This window comes from Telmatherina bonti (genome assembly GCF_933228915.1).
Source record: "Telmatherina bonti genome assembly, chromosome: 15".
NCBI lineage: Eukaryota > Metazoa > Chordata > Actinopteri > Atheriniformes > Telmatherinidae > Telmatherina > Telmatherina bonti.
The window spans coordinates 24,144,476-24,154,500 of record NC_136613.1 but is presented as its reverse complement, the minus strand read 5'-3'; positions in this window follow the sequence as shown (position 1 = coordinate 24,154,500).

Genomic DNA, 10,025 nt, shown 5'->3' with positions numbered 1-10,025 from the left:
TAATAACACCAGCACCAGTACTTATCAGCCACCAATCTAATTTCTCTTTATCTTCACAAAATATTGTAATTTGCCCAAAAAAAAAAAAAAAAAAAAAAGTAGTACAAAAATCTGGTATTGTTTTCATTGATCTGCCATGAGGTCAAATAAGTTCATTACGCTAAATCAAGCTGAAGTCGTTGAGAACATTAAAGAACGTGTGTTTGAGACAGAAAAAGGAAGATGCCACAATTATCTTCAATCTGAGGTTAAAATCTGTCTGTCTGGCTCCAAACCTTGGATTTCACTCTTCCATGTCACATACTTCTGTTAAAGAAAAAAAAAAAATGAGAGAAAATCTTCTGATCTTCAGTGATAGTTAATGTTTCAAGCCCCAGGGTTTGATCTTGGTTAATTACAACATCCGCACAAACACACATGCATGGGCACACAAATTAATACGTTTATCTAAAGTGTATAAAAGTGCACATTTACTTCTGAGAGAAAAATGAGTTTAATTGTACAAAGGCTTGTGGTGAAGCCACAACCGGTATGCATTATGTGTGTGAGCACATAAGTGTTTGTGCCAATGCTGAAACGATAAAAAAAAAAAAGAGTAGGTGGTGTTTTATTTTGTTTTGTTTGTTTTTTTTTAAATGAGGAAATGAAAAGCTGCCAAATGGCTATGAACTCCCTCAAGGCTTCTCATTATGGGGTTAAAGTGATACACACACAAACACACATGTACTAGTACGGCTGCGTTTGAAAACTCTTGGTGACTTCTGACAAGCCTCCTTTGCCTCTTTCAACTCTGTCTTTCCAAACTTAACTCTCTCTGTTCAGGCAGGTCTGAGATGAAAGTCAGCCTGAGCCTTTACCCCCTGCCCCCCCAGGGGTATTAATCTTCTGACGATCATATAATCGCTGATAATTAACCCGTCTGTCTTTAGCTGTGTCTTTATCAAGCAGAATATATTGTTTGTAACAGTATCAGAAGAACACAATAAGAAGCTCGGAATAGTTCATTTTTTCTTGTTTCTTTACATTTTTTATGTAGCTACATTCGGACAACTGAACAGTCTCCTTCTCCTCATTAACTCTGGTTTTATATCTGTTTTTCATTTAGTTGCATATGATTGTTTCTTCCTGTTAGAGAAGAAATAAGATATGAAATGCCACACAGCAATGGGAAGAGAATCTATTCTTTTTCATCACGAAAAATGCACACCGAACCCATTGACCTCAGAATATTTCCACTACACAAATCAACAAGACCCAAGAAAGGCTAATCTTTTGTCAAAGCTCCTTGGCCTGTCGTGACAGCTGTAATGCTGTAATGCATCTTAATGTTGTTAAGCATCTGATGCAGAGCTTCAAAACAGACTTGAGCCTGTGTTTCTGTTGAAAGCACCAAAATACAATGTTCACCTGCAGGTTAAAGGTGGGGTTGAGTTTATGGAAATTCCCATACATCAGCAGGGACTGTCTTCTCTATGTGTCTATGCTCCTCCTGCTTGAGCACTTTCTCTCATTATTGCCAATGATTGTCATGTGATACTCGAAGCTAAACATCATTAGATACAAAAAAGTGAAAAGTTTATTTCAAGGGATCCAGTAAATTGCATTTACTACAGACCAAGAAATGGCTAATGTTAAATAGTAAAATATTTCTATATCAGTCTTTTAAAATATTAGATTAGCAGATCTAATGTCCTAGCATCAGGGATCCCTGACTGGTTCCAAATTTGATACGACAACAACTTATAACATATACAACTTTTGTCATAAATAACTATTTTCTGAATCATAAGGAAAATAAATTTCTGCAACAGATGGTACACCCAGCAGATCTACGCATACCCATGAGCCCAAAGTGAAAGTGGGCAATGTAGATGCTCAAATTTATATATCTTACTGTGTGTGTCCTTCTTCTGCTTGTTCATTTAACAACTTAAGATATTTCATTCACATTTTTGGATTTTACTGTATAGATTAAATGACATTCATTCTAAAAGTATTAAAAATTCTGTCCAACAAATTAAAGAGTCCCGTCAATCTGAACAGCAATGCATTTTTTCAGCCTTTTTTTTTTCTTTTTTACTGTTCACTAACTTATTTCCATTCATCTTTTTAAAAGAAAACAGGTATTTTGTCTTTATTCTTCCATATTATTACATACTGTTTCAAATGAATTGTGTGGGAAATGGCTTTTCACCATCACCATTTAACTCCGTAATGGATATTTATTACAGTGTCTGATAATGACTGCTTGAGCAAGGGAACAAAGCCAAAGAGCAAAGAAATGCAGACAATGAAAGCTGTGGTTAGAGGATGGTTTGTGGTTTCTTTAAAAACCCTTAATTTCTGATGACAATCACATTAGCAACATTCAGATTCAAAGATATTTGTCAGTCTGGATTTCGGTATGACTGAAAAGAAAAGTATGTTTTCCATTTAAAACATGCTTTTCTCCTACTTTTGCCTTTCAACTGTTCGACTTTCTTTTTCTCACATCTGCCATAAAAAAAGACCTATAATTATAATGTATTGGTTATATGAGGCATTAAATAAAATGCATATAATAACTGCAACTAGCTGATCACTTCATGTAATATACAGTTCATATCAATATACTTCATCATTGCATGTCATAAATTTATAGATAAAAAACATGGTTTGTATATAGAGTTAAAAACAAAGAGAGTTGTCCTCATAAATAATAAAAAAAATAATAAAATTCAAGTTCAGGTTTTCTTCCTAGTATACAGTAAAGATGAAAGCAAATCAATTAAGCAAACTAGATCCAGCTTACTCAAGGACCAGGACTGTCAACTTGATGGCCAATAAAGGAAAAATGTTAGTTTTTAGCAGGCCAAGCTATGACTCTATCCTCGCCATAAACACACTCTTGCACACTTCCAAACATAATCCATTCCAGGCCATAAATGAGTTCCAAAGTTAATCAGAGCTCTGTTAAGCCTAAAAGTGAAATTACTTTATCCTTTTACAGTCCAGGACTCAACATGCCAAATCTGAGCAAGATCTCAAACACATGTAATAAAGTCTGACGACCTTGAAACTCTGTTTATATATGTGTCTGTGTGTGTGGCTGCTTGTGTGTGCCCAAATTTAACCAAATAGATATTCATATTAAACTAATTATCTTTGAGCCCTTGACAGAAGAAAAGATGTCATTATCATCAGTGCACGTTCGTCTCTTCCTGTTTCCTTAAACCGAACCCTCACGAGCTGTAACAGCTTGAGATGCAAACAACACTCGTAGGATATTACAGCATTTAATTATCTAAATTTCCATTGATGATAAAACTTCAGTGGAGCAGGTATGTAGATAAAATATGAAGCAGTCTTTCCCTTGGTACAATACTGGGGAGGGGGGCACCCTGTCCCCAACGAAAGCCACCGTCCCCACAACAAGGTCATGCAAATTTATTTTGAGCTGTATTTCAATATAACATTATTACTTTTTTTTTTTTTTTTACCTTCTTTTAAATCTTGATTCTGGATGTCTGCAGTCTTGGTCCCTTTAGAGCTCATGGCAGCATTTGATACTTTAGACCAGTACTGTATACTGATACTGTAGATCCTTGCTCCAGTTGGAGCAGTGTGTCGGCTAAAGAGACACTGTTTTACACATTTTGTGGTCTTATCTAACCAATTTGCCTTCTCTGCAGCTGCTCCTCTCAGTAGCGGGGTCCAACAAGGATCCACTTTCAGCCCTCTGCTATTCTCCTTGTATGTTGCCCTTGTGGCTGAAATTTAAAAAGCATGGTATTTCATATCATGGCTTTGTCATTGCAGATTTATGTAAGCTTAAAATCAGAGGAAAACGCATTGATGGCACTCAAATAACATCTGGCTATCCCATCATTAAAGGCTCTGGGTGATTATTAAGAGTACTTTCATACTAGATAAAAAGGTCAGCTTAGTGGTCAGAAACCTCTAGAAAGCCATACATTTGATGATTATATCCCAATTGGATAATTGAAAATCCATTATGGCCTTGGCCAGTCAGCTTGCACAAAACACACTCATTGGTGAACTGGGAGGAGAAGATGCATCACATCACTCTAATCACCCTCAGGTGAAGCTGGAAACAGTCGAACCCTAGCAATAAGCATACAAAGTATGTCTCCTGCTCTGGGTTTAAGCCAAGAACTCCGAACCCATCATGCCAACACACTGCATCTATTGTCAATATGGACCCATATACTTAAATACTTATAAGTATATAAGTATCATACTTATACTTATAACTAGCTTATAGCTAGTTCAATAGCTATTCTTTGTAGGTTTGAGCAAAGTCAACATGTTATCTGAGATCAGAACTTGAAGAACTTTTCGACTCATTCAACTGAATGAAACAGTCTTCATGAGGACATTTAAACATTTTAACTGCTTTCTGTGCTGAGTGCTTCTTGTTTGTTTTTTTTTATCAACACCTTTTGGTATTTCATGGGAAAATGGTCTGTGATGAAGTTTGGAAATGTCACATGATAATAAATAAGGCTGTTTTTGTCATTATAATGTGTCTTATTCCCATTGTAAAATTTTCTAAATTTCCCCTCAAATTAAGAATCTCTGATTTGTCATCGCAACCTCCACCAGTTCTGATTAACAACTCACCCTAACATGACATATTGAAGCTTTTTGTTGTTGTTCCATTATTGTCAACTCAGACAATAGGGCCTCTGTTTTCTGTCTGATAAAATAGAAAAAAGCAGGGCTGGATTCATGATAAAGACTTAATATACAGCAACTATAGTCACCAGGTGAGTAATGTAGGCATTGACACAGTACTATTAAGCAATTTAACACTATACTATTACCTGAGAAATTGCCATAATTATCCCCCCATCCTCCTGAATACTTTACAGATCTTAAAGAAAAAATATTACAACATCCCAACAATTATAGGAATTTGGTCAATCTGCTGTCACTCTAATTGGCCTGGCTGATTTTATTTATTTGGGTTTTTCTCACTTCTGATGTGAAGGAACGTGCTGCTGGCACTTTGTCTCTCTTCTGTAATTTGCAGGCAGCTGGAAAGTAAATAAAGTGGGTGGTGATGGCGACAAGCCTGTCAGTCACATCAGACCAACCACTTTCACCTTCAGTGCAGTCAGACCACAAGCGTGCCTCCAAAACATCCTAATGGGGCTTCCTGATTGGAACAGGATCTGAAGAGACACAGGGCTGTGTATGTTACCGCAATGATCCCCTTTGCTTTTAAAAATCTCTATCAGTCCCACAGGAAGTCCAACTCACTGAACAAAGTAGCCACCAAGGCTCACTTATGAGGAAGTAAATGAGCTAGAAATAAATACATCTGATTTGCAACATGATTACTGTCTAAGTTTGATGGGAAAATAAACCCATAATTAAAAAGATTTCCAACTTTGGAGACAGACCCAAACCTCAGACAACAGCTGGCCCTCGTCTCCTGGCTGAATATTGATTTCCTCCCAAATCCATCCAACTGAATCACCACGATTTATCAAAGCGAACCGTAGATTTACAGGAGTGTCAAAACATGCTTTGGTGCAACTTGAAATTCCACCAACAACAATCAAAGAAAAAAGAGAGAGAAAGAAAATACGGCTCACACACTGAGACTTCCTGTAAATAGAAACACTTTTCTCTTTTACCTCAAATAATGTGCAGAAGTTTTAACAAAAAAGAAATAGTGTAAATACTTTCTGTGTTCTAAATGAAAAGTTGTTGTTTTTTTTTTTTTTGCATGAGTCTGTGATCTTTTTTTTTTCTCTTCTCTTCATCTTTTGATTGCTTTAATTACAGACTTACTGTCAGCTTCCCACACGGTGCGCAGGAAAAACAAACTCTTAGGGCACATGAAAAGAACTTGCAAATGCCAACACACACACACACACACACACACACACACACATTTTCTTGCTCTTTCGCATCACACACCTATGGCGGTTCCAGTCAGTCAGCAGCTTCTTTGATTCTCTGTCTGCCAGTGAATCTGTCTTTCATCGTCTCCTTTCCTTGATCCCTCGTTCCCCTCCTTAGTTCTGCTGGGGCATAACGTCTCTCTCCCTGTCTCTGCGTCTGTCTCTGTTTATTTTGCTTTGACTATGTGGGAAGGCTAATCAGCAACCTGGAATTCATCTGTATATATTAGTCCTTTTCTGTAGCTGACACCTATGACAATGTGAAGTAGGGGTGCAGCGGCTCTCTCAACTGAAAAACATATATGATTGTGAGGTTTTATCATTTACCTTTTACCGTATCTTTGGATCAGTGGTTGTTCATTGTAAGTGACCAGAAAAAAACACTGAATAAAATGATTCAGCTTTGAATCTGTTTATTTCCACTTGCCAAGTTGATAATAAAATCCCACAGGTGTGCATTTCATACTTCTTAAAACCAATCTGGGCTGTTTTCCCCCCCTTTAGTTCTTGTCACAGGGGGGTAATTTAAAATATCTGAGCATCAACTAGTCATGATAGATGAAGCAGCTGGAAAGGAAGGAAAATCTTCAAAGTCGACCCATTTAGAAAGTAAAGCATGAAGAGTTTAAATACTAACTCTGAGGTCATTGCAAACCATCCAGAAATCCATGCCTGCCAGTCTAGTTTCACCTGCCACCAAGAGCTTCATTGAAGAGATATAAAATGGATCAAACTAATATCCCAAATCCTGCAGGTGCCCCAGCTGAGATCTACAGAGTCTTGATCCCTCATCAACTTCCCACCCACAAACTGTCTCACCTCAATGCCAACCAGTACATGGCTGTTTGTCCTCAGGCAAGAACTTCCTTGTCATACATATTCCCAACACTCATTCAGTTTTTCAGTTTATTATTATGTAATATAGCACAATTTAATGCAATCACTTTATTCCTGATGCTTGTTGCAGCACAGTTCTCTAAGGACACTTTTAAAACTTGGGTAACTACATGTAACTATAATTTTCTCCTCCAAGAGAACCATGAAGCCACAATACGAAGGGATTGTAGAGATTAGGTAGACCACATTTTCAGACAAGAATGACTTTCTGAAAAGATTCAGTCCTTATTACTGACTGTACAGCTGAAGTCTCAGCCTTACACAGCTGGACACAGGTGAACTGAAAGGGAACTGCAACTGGCACTCTGCTGATTGGTAAAAGGGATCCGTTGAGGAGCTTCTTATTCACTAGCTGTCTACAGCATTCAGTCAAAAACAATGTTAGGAGCCAGTGACTCCTGCTTGGTATACTCACATCACAGATATCCATCCATCCATCCATCCATCCATCCATCCTTTCCAGCTGCTACTTAGGCAAGCAGTACAGTACATCCTGGACAGGTTATGGGGTCAATCACAGGGCTTGAAACAGCAAAAAACCACCAGAATCTGATGGTGCTAATGGGGTACTCACACGCAAAATAAAGGAGAAACACACGTTCACCAATGCTCTCGATGTGTTCCGTGGCAGATTGTTGCCTTGATTTTGGGTTTTCATAGCAAATCAATGCTAAGGATGGTAACGACAATGGGCACCCGACTAGACCTCTTATCTGAGTCTGAGGCAAAAGGAAGAAAAATGACTTGAATACATTGAGTCACAAGTGCAGAACACACTATTTTCTTGTAGTTTACTCAATGTGAAAACAAAAGTTTTATGTTTGGTTTTATGAATTTAACTTGAGAGAATTTTGTTGCAAAAAGGGCGCTGGCAACCTATTGGACAGATAGAAAGGGAAAGTGAATAAAAAAAGAAGAAAATACTAAACTGAGAAGAGGAGATATTATCTGACATTGGCAGAAGTCGATGGAGGACAGAAATGGTCATGAGGCACCACTGAATTGGCTGGTGAAAAGAAATAAAAATGGTGACGGGTTCTAGTCATGCATTTGTTGTAACAGACACTGAAAAGACAAGAAAGTCAGACATTCACTCAGATGTTCCCAGTGGCCAGTCATTGGCTAGGTGGCCCCAGGTCAGTGGTCTCATACTGCAGGTGAAGTGAAGGTCTCCCTGAAAGAGGTCCAATGAATTATACCACTGAAGCCATACTAATCACTAAATGCATGTTTGCACAGTTCATGCGTTCCTACACTGCCAGAAGGCCTTCAGGAACCATAAAATTGCAAACTGAGAAACCTTGAGATTCTACAAATCCTCTGGCTGCTGGATTGCTTCTTTTCCAAAGCCAAATATCTCAGCGAGGTTTTAACCTCATTAATGTCAGTATTGTAACATTTCATTTGCCAGAAGACAGTCAACACGAAGGCTTCTCAGAAAGCCCAGGTTTCATATGTAACAAATTTAAAGAGCTGATCTCATCGAACAGCAGCATAAGGGTTCTTAGAACTCGTGACTGGACACACGCTTAAATGCATTATAAACTGATTGATAACTTAGTAAAGCTGAAGCATTGAGTCTTTGAGGAAAGTCAAGGATGAGTAACAGATTCCAGATGAGCAGCGGAGAAAGAGTTGCTGACTTGCACAGTCAGTTCTACATGTATAATAAATGAGGAAGAGGTACAGCTACTGTACGTTTAAGCAAAGTTCATATTCAATAAGATAGTTTTTTTTACTTTAACAAAAACAGTATTAATCGACAAAGACCGGTTTGTATTAGTTCAACGTAACTCAATTCAAATATCACATTAAAACTTTTTTGGGTGAAGCATGCACATTATTTGGAACTCTGGCTGCATTTTACTCTACAGCAAGAACAGCTCATGTTATTTTCTGCAGAAAATTATAGTGCACATTGCAGCATCTGACCTTTTTTTTTTTCAAATAGTTTAAAATTGAAACTTGAACAAGATGAAAGTCTACATTTTCTTTTTTAAAATGTAATAAAACTTCAGCATTATTATCACTGTGGGAATAAAGCTGACATTTAAATTTTAGCATACTTAAAAATATCTTCCAGCTTTTCCCTATAAATCTGCAAAGTTTATATTTAATGCTAACCAGTACACAGAATGCGAAGCGACTGCAGCAGCTCTTGCATTATGCTCCTTGTGGTAGTCAGGCCGTGTGGCACAAGCCTTGCACCAAGCAGCAACAGTAGCAATAAATTATCCCGTGGAACAACATAATGGTTTTAAATAACTCAACTTCCATGAGTAAACTCTGTATGATGTGTTAAGATGAAATTTCCTCTTAGATGTGTGAAGTATTACAAAACTTTCAACAGCTGAAAGTCCCCTGAGCTCTATAAATTTCTCCACAGGGGTAAATGGGCACACCATGATGGATTAAATGCAGCTGTGATCCAACATAAATCTCCACATTAACTTTCACAAGAAAAACACAAGAATTCCTTCTTCCTTTCTCACTCAAGAATAGAGTGTGAATTTCAGTACCGAGCAGCGTTAAGTGACAGAGCGGCGAGTAAGTAAACAAATTATCTGTTCGCTTCAGTCTAGTGGAGGATGATCATGACTACAGGCACTGGCTTTGTTAGTTTTCCTGTCTTCATCCCTTTAATCCTCAGAAACCATATTAACGTCTTTTGAAGATGAGTTACACTCCCTCCTGTTTCTTCTCCTGTGTCTGCTCTGCCTTTCTACCTGTAAACATGAAAGATTCTAACGCAGCGGTGATGGGCTGAGCTGGGGGCTGCAGGGGGAGTCAGAGAGACAGTGGATAGAGACGGATTGATTTCCACCTCCAGCAGCTCCAGTTCAAAGCCAGCCAACAGACTTCAGAGGTGCTGCAGGACCCGGCATGTTCCCAGCCGGGCTCAGCTGCCTGTCTGCGGGCAGGACTTCCCCTGGGGGCCCCGGGGCCCGGGACAGTCAGGCGGCACCAAGAAAACAATTACGCAGACAGAGGAGAAAGGCATGCAAGGGTCACAAATGTGCATTCTTACAAACACATGTGGCAAATAAACTGTCATAGACTGACTCATACAATAAGTCTGATGTGGCTTATTATAACTTGAGCATTATCATTACTCACCATTAAGATTTTAACAACTCAAACTTTCTGTCCTTTTCCAGACAAAAATGCCACCAAAAAAGTCAGTGTCTTCCTTTTGCATGTGTAGGACCCTAA